The sequence below is a fragment of the Pelophylax lessonae genome, assembly GCF_965119305.1.
Source record: "Pelophylax lessonae genome assembly, chromosome: 2".
Taxonomy (NCBI): domain Eukaryota; kingdom Metazoa; phylum Chordata; class Amphibia; order Anura; family Ranidae; genus Pelophylax; species Pelophylax lessonae.
Window position 1 is genome coordinate 81,934,364 of NC_138769.1, and position 12,013 is coordinate 81,946,376.

General features: G+C 43.3%; 1 pseudogene across 1 annotated transcript in view; it reads right to left on the minus strand.

The window, feature by feature from the left end:
• Nucleotides 1–5,384: 5,384 nt before the first annotated feature.
• Nucleotides 5,385–12,013, minus strand: part of LOC309547960 (small ribosomal subunit protein eS8-like) — a 46,669-nt pseudogene continuing 40,040 nt past the window's right edge. The window contains exon 2 of the transcript in view: nucleotides 5,385–6,054. The product of the transcript in view is annotated as a small ribosomal subunit protein eS8-like (transcript). The remainder of the gene's footprint in view (nucleotides 6,055–12,013) is intronic.

Below are 12,013 nucleotides of genomic sequence, written 5' to 3' on the forward strand. Positions count from 1 at the left end.
TTTTTGAAAAATTATACTGTTGCTGCATTTTGTGACATGCCAGGAATAAAATGATGCAGATTTGTTAAGTATTTTTAAGGTCCACTTTAAGGCTGGGTTTTCCCACATCCAATTTGCATGTCAGGAGCCTGTGACCGGTTCTCAATGGAGCCGGTTCACACAGCTCCAGGACAGCTGGGGAGTGAATTGCACACGAGTCCTGTGCATCTTCTGGTCTATTTCAGGTCTAAATTCAGCCAAAAATGCGGATTGAGAACTCGACCTGAAACGGTGAACAGGGACGCACCGGACCCCCTGCTGTGAGCCGCTCTGCACGGAAGTGTGAACCCAGCCTAAAGCTGAGCTTTAGTCAGCTAGATAAAATGTAATGTAGTATGAATTATTCAAAAATAAAATATATTTCACTGCAGCTAGAGTATTTAACCATTTGCTGCCCATGCCATTTCTGACATTTTTCACATATTCGTTATTTTAAAATTGCATTTTTTTGCTAGAAAATTACTGTCAGATTTAAAAAAAATATATAAACATAAAAATAAATGTGTGTTGCAGCTGTGTCACTGACATGCGTTCCTACATTATCCGGTTCCGGATCGCCCACAGCATATACTGCGGCAGGCTGGCCCTCCCGTGCGAATAAACATAGGGCTACATCGGTCCCGCGCCAGCAGCTAGGGGGCGAGGGCAGGTGCTCATGCCCCCACTCGGCAGCGGGGACTCCAATGCATGGGGCAGGCAGCTCTGATTGCCGCCTGACACCCGCAATCACTCCCTGCTGAGAGAGAAGAACGGTCAGTTGTAAACACAGCTGACCATTCTTCTCTCTGGAATGATCACAGAGCCCCTGTGATCCTTCTATATAGGATCACAGGTCTCTATGGTCATTTCATAAGCCCCGCTCCCATATAGCTGGAATCACTCACCTAGGCTCACATTTAACCCATTGATCACCCACAGTGTTAACCCCTTCCCTGCCAGTGTCATTATTACAGTAACAGTGCATATTTTTAGCACTGATCACTGTAGTAATGTCACTGGTCTCCCCAAAAGTGTCAAAAATGTCAGTTAGTTGTCTAATCAGTCCGCTGCAATGTCACAGTCCCGCTAAAAATCGCAGATCACCGCCATTACTAGTAAAAAAGAAAAACAATAAACATGACATAAATCTTTCCTATAGTTAGTAGACGCGATAACTTTTGTGCAAACCAATCAAAATACGCTTATTGTGATTTTTTTTAACCAAAAATATGTAGCAGAAAACAAATTGGCCTAAAATGTTAAAAAAAATGGATTTTTATTTTTTTACTTTTAATGGTTTTTCATGATCTGTTTTAGTTTGATTGTAATACAATTATATGTACTTTTGTCATGTATATACATTTATAAACTTTTTAACTAATTATCAATAAACAATAATAATTTTTATGACATTAGTGTCGATTACTGTGCCGGAAAAGTCAATTTCTTTAGCAATAGCTAACTATCCCCTCTACGTTACATACAAAGGCAGTTGGGATGGTTGGACAGATTCAGGTATGCCACGAATTTTGAGGTTGTTACGCCTCAATCTGTCCTCAAGATCTGCTAACTTGGCTTGTATAGTATGAATGTCCTCCTGTTGAGAAGTGTGGGCGTCCACTAGTGTATTATAGGACACTGTGAATTCCTCCATTCTGTGCTCCACAGCATTAACTCTGTCCCCCATGCCATGCAATTCTTTATGACAGTAAGATATAGATGCTAGAATGTTGGCCTGCATGGAGGAGTGCAGCATCGATAGCATTTCTTTTAGACTTGTGTCCGATACAGGTTGCCCTGTTGTAACTATATTGGCAAATGGGTCTGGTGGAGGTGAGTAGGCCCAAGTGGTAATAAGAGGATTGCTGGAATTGCTCACCTCCATGGACGACATTGCGGGCAGCCGAGGGCTGTCTTCCCTCCTGGGACGAGATTTAGCTGGGCTTTGAGTAGATGGGGTGGAGTGAGACAAATCGCTGGAGCGTTCCAATCTCATCAGCGTGGATTCCCCTGTCTGTTCGGCGGGACCTGGTGCTGCGACGTCATCAGCCGGTGACTCCGCTCTTAGAGGGCGCTGTAGATGTCGTTCAGAACAGTCTCCGGGGACCATTTTTCCAAAGACCGGGAGCCGCCGGGCAAAGAATTCAGACAGTTTGCGGACCGGGGGTGCCACTGTCCATCTTCTGGTCATCTCGGCGGGGTAGTCTGGAAGTTCCCCTAGCTGAATCTGGGCAAGTGGTGGATATTAAGGCGCTGTGATGGGCCGTAGATGTCAGGTAAGCCGGACGTAGCCTGGAGCTCTCTCCCTAAGCGGCCATCATGCTCGGCGGTCGCCCCCCCCGATTTTTAATTTTTTGGGGGAATTTTATATAGCAGAATGTGAAAAATATTGTTTTCTTTTTCAGAATTGTCGCTATTTTTTTGTTTATAGTGCAAAAAATAAAAATCACATAGGTGATCACAGTTACTCTTGCTGGGTGCAGGAACGTAACCTGCTGGTAAGAATACCATACAACTTTGAAATTGCATGTGCTATTCAAGTGCCAAAAATTGGGCCTTTGCTGTAGGTGGTGCCTGAACACTGTAACCAAGCCCTCACAGTTACTCTTGCTGGGTGCAGGAACGGGACCTGCTGGTGAGAATTCCATCCAAATCTGAAATTGCATGTGCTATACAAGTGCCAAAAATTGGGCCTTTGCTATAGGTGGTGCCTGAACACCGTAGCCAAGCCCTCGCAGATACTCTTACTGGGTGCAAAAACAGGACCTGCTGGTAAAAATTCCATGCAAATTTGAAATTGCATGAGCTATACAGGTGCCAAAAATTGGGCCTTTGCTGTAGGTGGTGCCTGAACACCATAACCCCTCACAGTTAGCAGGGCAGAGGAACAGGGCCTGCTGTTAAAAATGACATAGAACATTTAAATTGTATGTGGGGGTGCGCTAAACAACAAATTGGTGAAGACCCAAAATAATGGGATGAATAACTATAAAGTTATATAACAATAGCAAATGAATAAATAGACATCAAGGTTGATAACTGATATGGTGACACAAAAGTGATCCGTAAGTATATCAACTGGTGCATAAACGCAAAACACATCAATGCTGCCGAGATCCTCCTCCTCTTCCTTCTGTGTGTTTTGTGGCCCTGCAAGAATGATATATGCATAAAGGGGGCCATGTGAGGAAAGGAAGTCCTCCTCTTCCTGCCGCTGTTCTGCCTCAAGTGCCCTGCCCATGATTCTTTGCAGCATGTGATCCAGCAGGTAGACTAGCGGGATAGTGTCACTGATGCATGCATCATCCCGACTCACCATTTGAGGAGGCCACATGGATAGTGAGTTGGGACGATGCATGCATCAGTGATCAAAAGCCACTGGCATGGCGAAAAAAAGCCAAGCTACCCTGACCCTGTCCTTGTGTCATACTCGCACAGGTACTGATTGATGGCCCTCTTCTGCATGTGCAGCTGCTGCAGCATTGCCAACGTTGAGTTCCACCTGGTGGGCAAGTCACAAATGAGGCGGTTGTTGGGCAGGTTGAATTCCCATTAAATGTCAGATAAGCAATCACTGGCATTGAATGAATGGCGAAAATGGCTACAGACCTTTCTGGCCTGCCTCAGGTGATCTTAGAAGCCCGGGTATATGCTCAAGAAATGCTGCACCACCAGATTCAGAACATATGCCAAGCATGGAACATGTGTCAAGTGTCCCTGTCAGAGGGCGGAGAGAAGGTTGGTGCCATTGTTGCATACAACCATTCCTGGCTCAAGCTGTCATGTCGTTAACCATCTCTGAGCCTGCCCCTGCAGAGCTGACAGAATCTCTGCCCCGGTGTGACTCCTATCCCCTAGGCAGACCAACTATAGCACAGCATGGTATCTTTTTGCCTGACTGCTTGCGTAGCCCCTTGAACACTTAGGGAGCACTGCTGCTTCAGAGGACAATTGAGCAGAAGAGGACATGGAGGAGGAGGAGTAGGAGGAGGTGGTGGAGTAGCCAGATTTGGCAGAACCAGCACCAGCGTTTTGGAGGTGTGGTGGCAAAACAAGCTGCATCACCGAACCTTGTCCTGCATCTTTCATAGCTGCCAGCAGAGTTACCCAGTGAGCCGTGAAAGAAATGTAACATGCCTGCTGGACCAAGAGTCAGCAGTAATGTGTACTTCCCTGCTGACCGCTTTGTCCAACGAGGCCAAAACACTACCTTGCACATGACAGTAGAGAGCCGGAATGGCCTTACGCAAAAAGAAATGCTTTTTTGGGACCTTCCACTGTGGTGCAGCACATTCCACAAATTCACGAAAAGGAGCCGAGTCTACCAGATGAAAAGGCAGCAACTGTAATGCTAGCAATTTGGCCAAGCTAGCATTAAGACACTGAGCATGTGGATGGCTGGGACAGTATTTCTTTCTACAGTTCAAAAACTGGGGTAGTGAAATTTGTCTGGTGCTCAAATCAAGCGGTGGTTTACTGCTAGCAGATTGGATGCAAATCTCTGTGCCACTCAGGTGCGCCGCAAGGTGATTTATGCTTGTTTTGACCTGGTGCCTCTTTCAGGTGCTGTTGCCAACGGACTGCATGGCAGGTCATCATATGCCTTGTCAAGCATGTGGTGCCCAAGCGGCTGGTGTTCTGGCCGCGCTTGATCCACTTTAGACAGATGTTGCAAACAGCAATGCTGTGTTCTACTGTACAGATGCTGAAAAAAGCCCACTCTAATTAACTTTTTGGAGTCCACGGGGATTTTGCAGCACCCTGCACCTGTGGAGCTCTGTGCTGTGACGCAATAGGTTGGCTACTGCTATGGCAGCCCCTGGAGCACATCCTGCCTCGTTGGAGTTGTGCGTCCTCCTCATCCTCTCCCTCCTCCCCCTCCTCCCCCTCCTCCTCCTCTATCCTTTCAGGCACCCACAACTGACCAATGAACAATACTCTTACTGATATCTGAAGTAATCTATAATCCAATAGGTCTGTAAAGCTTAAGGATTTTCCACAACTGACCAATGAACAATACTCTGACTGATATTTGATGTGATCTATAATCCTATAGGTCTCTGATGCTTATAGAATTTTCCACAACTGACCAATGAACAACACTCTGACTGATATCTGAAGTGATCTATAAACATATAGGTCTGTGATGCTTGTACAATTTTCAACAACTGACCAATGAACAATACTCTGACTGCTAGCTGAAGTGATCTATAATCCTAAAGGTCTGTGATGCTTATAGAATTTTTCACAACTGACCAATGAACAATACTCTGACTGGTATCTGATGTGATCTATAATCCTATAGGTCTGTGATGCTTACAGAAATTTTCCACAACTAACCAATGAACAATACTCTGATTGATATCTTTTTTTTTTTGTTTAATAAAGTTCTTTTTATTAGATGCCGGGGGTGGGGTGAGTTTATTTGCCCTTCTCGGCTTTAATCTTCCTCAGGTAGAACTCCAACTCTTTGCCTTCCAGGATGTATCCGTCTGCTCGGCCACACTGCTCCAACATAGAGGCGATGCACGCAAGCAGTTTGCTCTGTTGGAACTGTTCCTCCAGCAGAGGGCTGATCTTTGCCGTCTTTTTGCGATCGTCATATTTTTTCTCGTTTTTTTTAATATTTTCTTGTTAAGGATTTCTTGTTCCTCAGAAGTCAGTTTGGCTCCCTTCTTGCACCCGAGCGGTGTGGCGTAGTGCGCCTCATACCACTGTCTGTAGGGGGTGCTGTCGATCAAGAGGATGCAGTTCTTCACCAGAGTCTTGGTTCTGACCAGCTCATTGTTCGATGCGTTGTATACGACATCAATGATTCTGGTCTTCCGGGTGCAGCACTCAGATCCCCAGGAGAAGTTTCCGGCATCCAACCTCAGAGCACGGTACTTCTTATTCCCTCCCCGGACTCTAACTGTGTGGGTACAGCGCGGGCCGATCTTGGTGTTAGCAGCGGGGCGGCCCAGCTCATACTTCCTCTTCTTGTGGTACGGCTTCCTTTTGCCTCCGTTCTTGCGGCGCTTGTGCTCTGACTGATATCTGATGTAAAGAAAGAAATCTCACCCTGCCTGAAACACATACCTTGCCCTCCCTATACTGCCAGGAATGAATCATTCACTGGCGCTGCACTGTCTGATATGATGTAAAGAAAGAAATCTCTCCCTGCCTGACACACATTCCTGGCCCTCCCTACACTGCTAGCAATTATACACTCACTGGTGCTGCACTGTCTGACATGATGTATAGAAAGAAATCTCTCCCTGCCTAACACACGTTCCTGGCCCTCCCTACACGGCTAGCAATGTTTCATGTCTCTGCACAAACTCCAAACAAAGCTACTCTCGCCCTGCTTCACACATGTGCCTGTCCCTGTCTCATCGCCCGCACAATTACACTAAACGCTGCGGCTGGGCGAGCAGCCTTTATGTAGTGTGGGGCGTGTACTTGGCCCCTGAGCCATAATTGGCTGATCCAATGATTGTGTAAAGCTTTTTACAACAAAATCACATCGTTAGGTCCTACAAGGTTTAACCATTTCCTAGTGGGGGAGCCATCCACTGATTAATTTATCACAAATTCTCCAACAAAGGGGTGGATATGGGCTCAACCTTAACCGTCCCACCTAATGAATTCTAATGGTAAACCAGTCTATTATACACCCTCTAGGGTTAACCATTCTAGCGTCCCAGTGGGGGGGGGGGGCAGTGAGGGGGAAGGGGAAAAGGGCAAGAGAGAGAGAGAGCTGGGAACAGAAATGTGCGACTATTTTCATTCATATACAAAACAAAGTCTTTTTTATAAAAGTTTAAATTGATCACATAAACAACATGTAACACAGGTTATATTTAAAAATATGACCCAGCTAACCTGCTCCTGCTCTTAAAATAACTTCATATCCTAATCTGACTTTGATTCAATACAGAGCTATATTGTAACAATATTTTAACCTCCTAAATATATGAGATATGTAACTAGTAACAGGTGGCCACCCAATTTATACGCCATGAGGAAATGTGCCAGCCAAGCATATATGTAAACGCTTGACATCCAGGAACAAACCTATCGTAGAAATTGCCAATTGGTGCGAACTCAAAACACCAGGAAATTGGACAGAAAAGTTGAAAACAGAAGGTAGTATTATGCACCGTGGTCCAGAAGAGGTGAGCTATGACCTGAAGATATAAGAGTCATCCCCATAGGGATATATAGCACCTAAACTCCCACACACAGATATGCACATTAGACAATCTTGGTTTTATTTTGTGTTGCTCCTAATCCAGAGTGGTCATATATATAGCAGATTAGATCTCATATTAGAGTATTCTTGCAAGGACATCCCTTCAATAGATGCAGATAGTATATTAACCAGAATAAAATAGAGATTATTGCGCTAACTTAAAAAATGTAAGCAGCTGACATCAATCACTGAACTAAGGAGGGTGATAAATCAATAAATACAAAAATATGTGCAGCGCTAGAAGAAAAAAATTCCCAACAAAATAAATTGTCCAATCGCAGGAAACATTTCACAAGTAACGTAAACAATTGATGGTGAGAAAAAGTCCAATATATAATGGTGCAAATCATATATAAGTGCAGCAAATCCCGTCACCAGTGAAGGTAAAAATATATATTGCGCTCACCAGATGGATGGGACCCCAAAACACCTTATAGTGTAGGAGTCAAACAGGCTTAAAAATGATGGAGTGTCCCCACAGATTTTTCACCGATTCCAACGGCAACCATGCAAATCTCCGGTAGATGGAATAGTTCAGAGATTCCCCTTCCACATGGTGGGTGGTAAAACCGAAAAAAATGGAGGGACATATAGCGTAATATTGCTAAAATCAATTTAATATCAATAAAGCTGATACACTTACAGACATCCGTGAAAGACAGGCATATAAGATGTAAAACAGCTGGGCTGACCAAGTCCTCTTTACATGTTTCGGCATAAATGCCTTTTTCAAAAGATAAAGTCAGCAGGTAGCCAGTGTTCATATATATATAGAGGTAGAATTAATTGGGTACACCTGTAGGAAGTAGGCGGTGGACTGCATGGAAACCGGAAGTAAAACCGGCGTGCGTTCCAAGCCTCACTATGGTATAGCGCCAAAAATGAAGTCTATTAAATCATAAGGGGAAACAGGAAGTGATGAAATGCCTGGAGGGGATGGCATTAGCCATCATACATCCCAAGCCTCTTTCTGAATTGTAAGACAGGAAGTGCTGACATCACATCCGGGAATAGGCGGAAGTGATGTCAGCGTCAAAACATCGAGGGGGGACGGCATTTAACCATCATCAACCCCAAGCCTCCATCTGAAGTGTAAGACCGGATATGCCGACATCACATCCGGGATTGGGCGGAAGTGATGTCAGCACGGCAAGGCGGACCGCTTTACCGGAAGTTGGAGCATATCAATGCACCAGGTCAACAAAACAGAAATGGAGACAGCTCAGATTGGCCGATTCAGCGAGTAGTGAATATCGCCAATAAGAGAACAAAAAAAGGGGGAGAATAAAAAGATGACGTTATAGTTAAACAGCGCCAACAAAAAGGGGAGAGGAAAAAATCGGTTTAGTTATCTAAACCATAATATATCAACATAGTGGGCTCATTTATTGAGAAACCAGTATATTGAAAAAAACAAAAATGTCAATTGTCCACAGTTGAAGGGACATAATAACAAATTTTGTCTATATACAGTCCATAGTCTATCTCCATATTAGGTGACCCTTAATACAGGATATCTATAACAAAAAATATTTTTATTACATAACTACATGATGTATACAGCCAAAAGACAAATATAATAAAAATATTTTAAAAAATATCGTGAATAAAAATAATAAAATCACATAAAAGAACGAATGAGGATAAAGGGAACATATAAGGCTAAAGATAGCCAGAAAGGCAGATGGGAGTGGGATATTTAGTACGCTAAGCTGTGTTTATAAAGGCGTTTATATCCCACTCTATATTCAACCCAAAAGGATGGTAGGACTTCAAAGTATAGATCCAGTATGTCTCTCTCCTAGAGACACCACGAATTTTTGAGCCACCCCTCCAGGGAGGTACATACTGGTCTATGACCTGAAATAAAGTGCCAGTGGGATCTTTATGGTGATAAAGAAGGTAATGTTTACCTACAGTATGCTTATCCTTGCCTGTGAGAATGCTCGTAATATGTTCATTAACACGCACATTAAAGGACCTTATAGTGCGTCCCACGTACTGCTTTTTACAGGGGCACGTTAACAAATAAACAATATAAGTAGTTATGCAAGTGGCGAAAAATTTGATATGGTGAAGACTCCCTGTGACAGAAGATTGAAAGGATGTAAATTTCCTTCTTTTATCACAATTATATTCGCACACTCTGCACTTCCGGCAGGGATAAAAACCAATAAGATCAGCAAAAAATTTTTTTGGTTTAATTGGTTCATCCGGTACATTGGGAGCTAATTGTCCTCTTAATGCAGGTGCACCTCTAAAAGTGACCGAGGGTCGTACAGGTAAAACGGTACCCAAAATGGGGTCATTTCTAAGTACATCCCAATGTTTGGATATAATTCTCTTGATGGAATTATGCTGAATAGAAAAATTGGTAAAAAAGGACCATTTAGCAAAATCAGACTGGTTTTTTGTTTTATTTCTATTTTTAGACCCAGAAAGTAATTGTGCTCTATCAATCTGGGTTACTTCCCTTATAGTGGACTCAAGAGCATCAGAATTATAACCCTTAACTAAGAACCTATCCTTTAGCAGCTGGGCTTGTTGGAGGAATTCATGTTCATGAGTACAATTCCTCCTAAGTCTGATGAATTGACTCTTAGGTATTCCACCCAACCAAGCCTTGTGATGACAGCTGTCAACAGGCAGGTACGAGTTACGGTCTGTGTCCTTGAAAAAAGTACTGGTGACAAACTGATTGTCCACTATGGAAATATTGAGGTCTAGGAAATGGATATTGGTGGAACTATATTCAAAAGACAAATGAATACCTCTCGTATTATCATTCAAGAATGACATGAATGTCTCGAGAGATGAGGTGTCCCCTTTCCACAGGAGGAGGATGTCGTCTATATAACGCACCCAGAGAACCAGCTCGGGTGCGTCATAAGGAAAGACGACATCCTCCTCCCATTTGGCCATAAAGAGGTTGGCCAAACTAGGGGCGAACTTCGCCCCCATGGCCACACCCCTTTGTTGTAAAAAGTATTGGTGATTGAACCAAAAGTAATTCCTCCCGGTGGCAAATATCAACAGATCTAGAATGAAATCTCGATGTGAAGGAGAGATAGATTTATCTGTCTTTAAGAAATGGTCAACAGCATTTAAACCCTGATCATGAGGGATACAAGTATAGAGAGAGGTGACATCTGCTGTCACCATCAGATGTTCACCTTCTAACTTGATATTTTTCAGCCTGTTGATAACATCACAGGTATCCTTAATGAAGGAAGGAGTTTCAATAACCAGCGGTTGTAGATAGAAATCGATGTATTTGCCAATACGTGATGTAATAGAATTGATGCCGCTAATAATAGGGCGACCAGGAGGATTTACCGGGTTTTTATGTACTTTCGGTAAATAGTACATGACTGGGATGCGAGGGGCTGTGGGAACCAAAAAAGACCTTTCTTTCTTGTTTATTAAGTTCCTTTCATAGCCTTTCTCCACCAGTCTCACCAATTCCTTCTTAAAAGAAGTAGTAGGGTTATTTTGTATTTTAATATAGGTGTCCTGATCGCCTAGGATTCTACCCATTTCATCATAGTAGTCCTGTTTATCAAGGACGACGATGCCGCCGCCCTTGTCTGCAGGGCGCACTATGAGGTCTTTCTGTTCACACAGAGATTTTAGACCCTTTTTCAGTTGAGGCTGTATATAGGGTTTCTTAACAGCTAACTCAGCCAGATCTTTAAACACCAAATCTTTAAACACCGCCACTGATGGAGCAACCGGACCAGGGGGGTTAAATAAAGATGGATTTGATAATCCGGAATGTTTAATAGAAGAGGTATATTCATGTGGTACTTCTGTTCTGGGTTTTGACAGGATGTACCTTTGTACATTTATTTTGCGTACATATTTGTGAACATCGATAAATGTACTAAATTTGTTAATGGGTTTGGGTGGAGCGAACTTCAAACCTCTATCCAAGGTGTATAGCTCATCAGGACTGAGTTCCACCTTGCTAAGGTTGAAGATACCGGATCCAATCAAGTTTTTATTCTTTTTTCTTTGGATCCGCCACCCCCCTCTGGTACCTCGCTTGGATCCGCACCCCTTTTTCCTTTGTTGTGTTGCCGGGGAAAATCCCATTCATGACTGGGTCCTGGGCGTGGCTGGTTATAATTAAAGGGTGAACTATTTTGATGGTCATACTCCTCATCGTATGAACGAGACTGATCATGATGTCTAGGTTGTTGCCTCAAAGGAGAAAACCTATTATGTGTGTTCACATTATATGGTTTAGCATATGTTTGTTGAGGGTAAGGTCTAAATGGAGGGGGAGAGAAATGTCTTTGATAATTCTCATTATGAGACCACTGTCCCCTAGGGGAATTCACTGGATGAGGAGGATACCAGTTATTCTTAACAGGGCCTCTTTCATGTGGTGTTTGTGGTGGATGGTTACCCTTCCAATTCTGATTTTTTGGATTTTTTCCTTTTTTATGGGGGGGACCCTTGTTTTTTGGCTTCTTTTGTGTTTTGGGTGGAAGAGAAGTTTGAACAGAGGTAGCCCCAGGAGCATTAGGAATCACATGGTCCGTCTGATTGCCATCATTAGGATCACTATTCAGTAGATTCCTTTGCCATTGAAAGACAGTACGGTTATCATAATCGGACATGTCTCTCATAAACTTTTTTTGTTTCTTAGTTTTTTGTTCCCTTTCCTCTTTCTCTAAATACTTTTGAAGATTTTCAGAGAGAGTTTTGTACTCAGCTGTGGTGTTAAAAGGGGTAACTTTTTCTTTTAACTCTTTA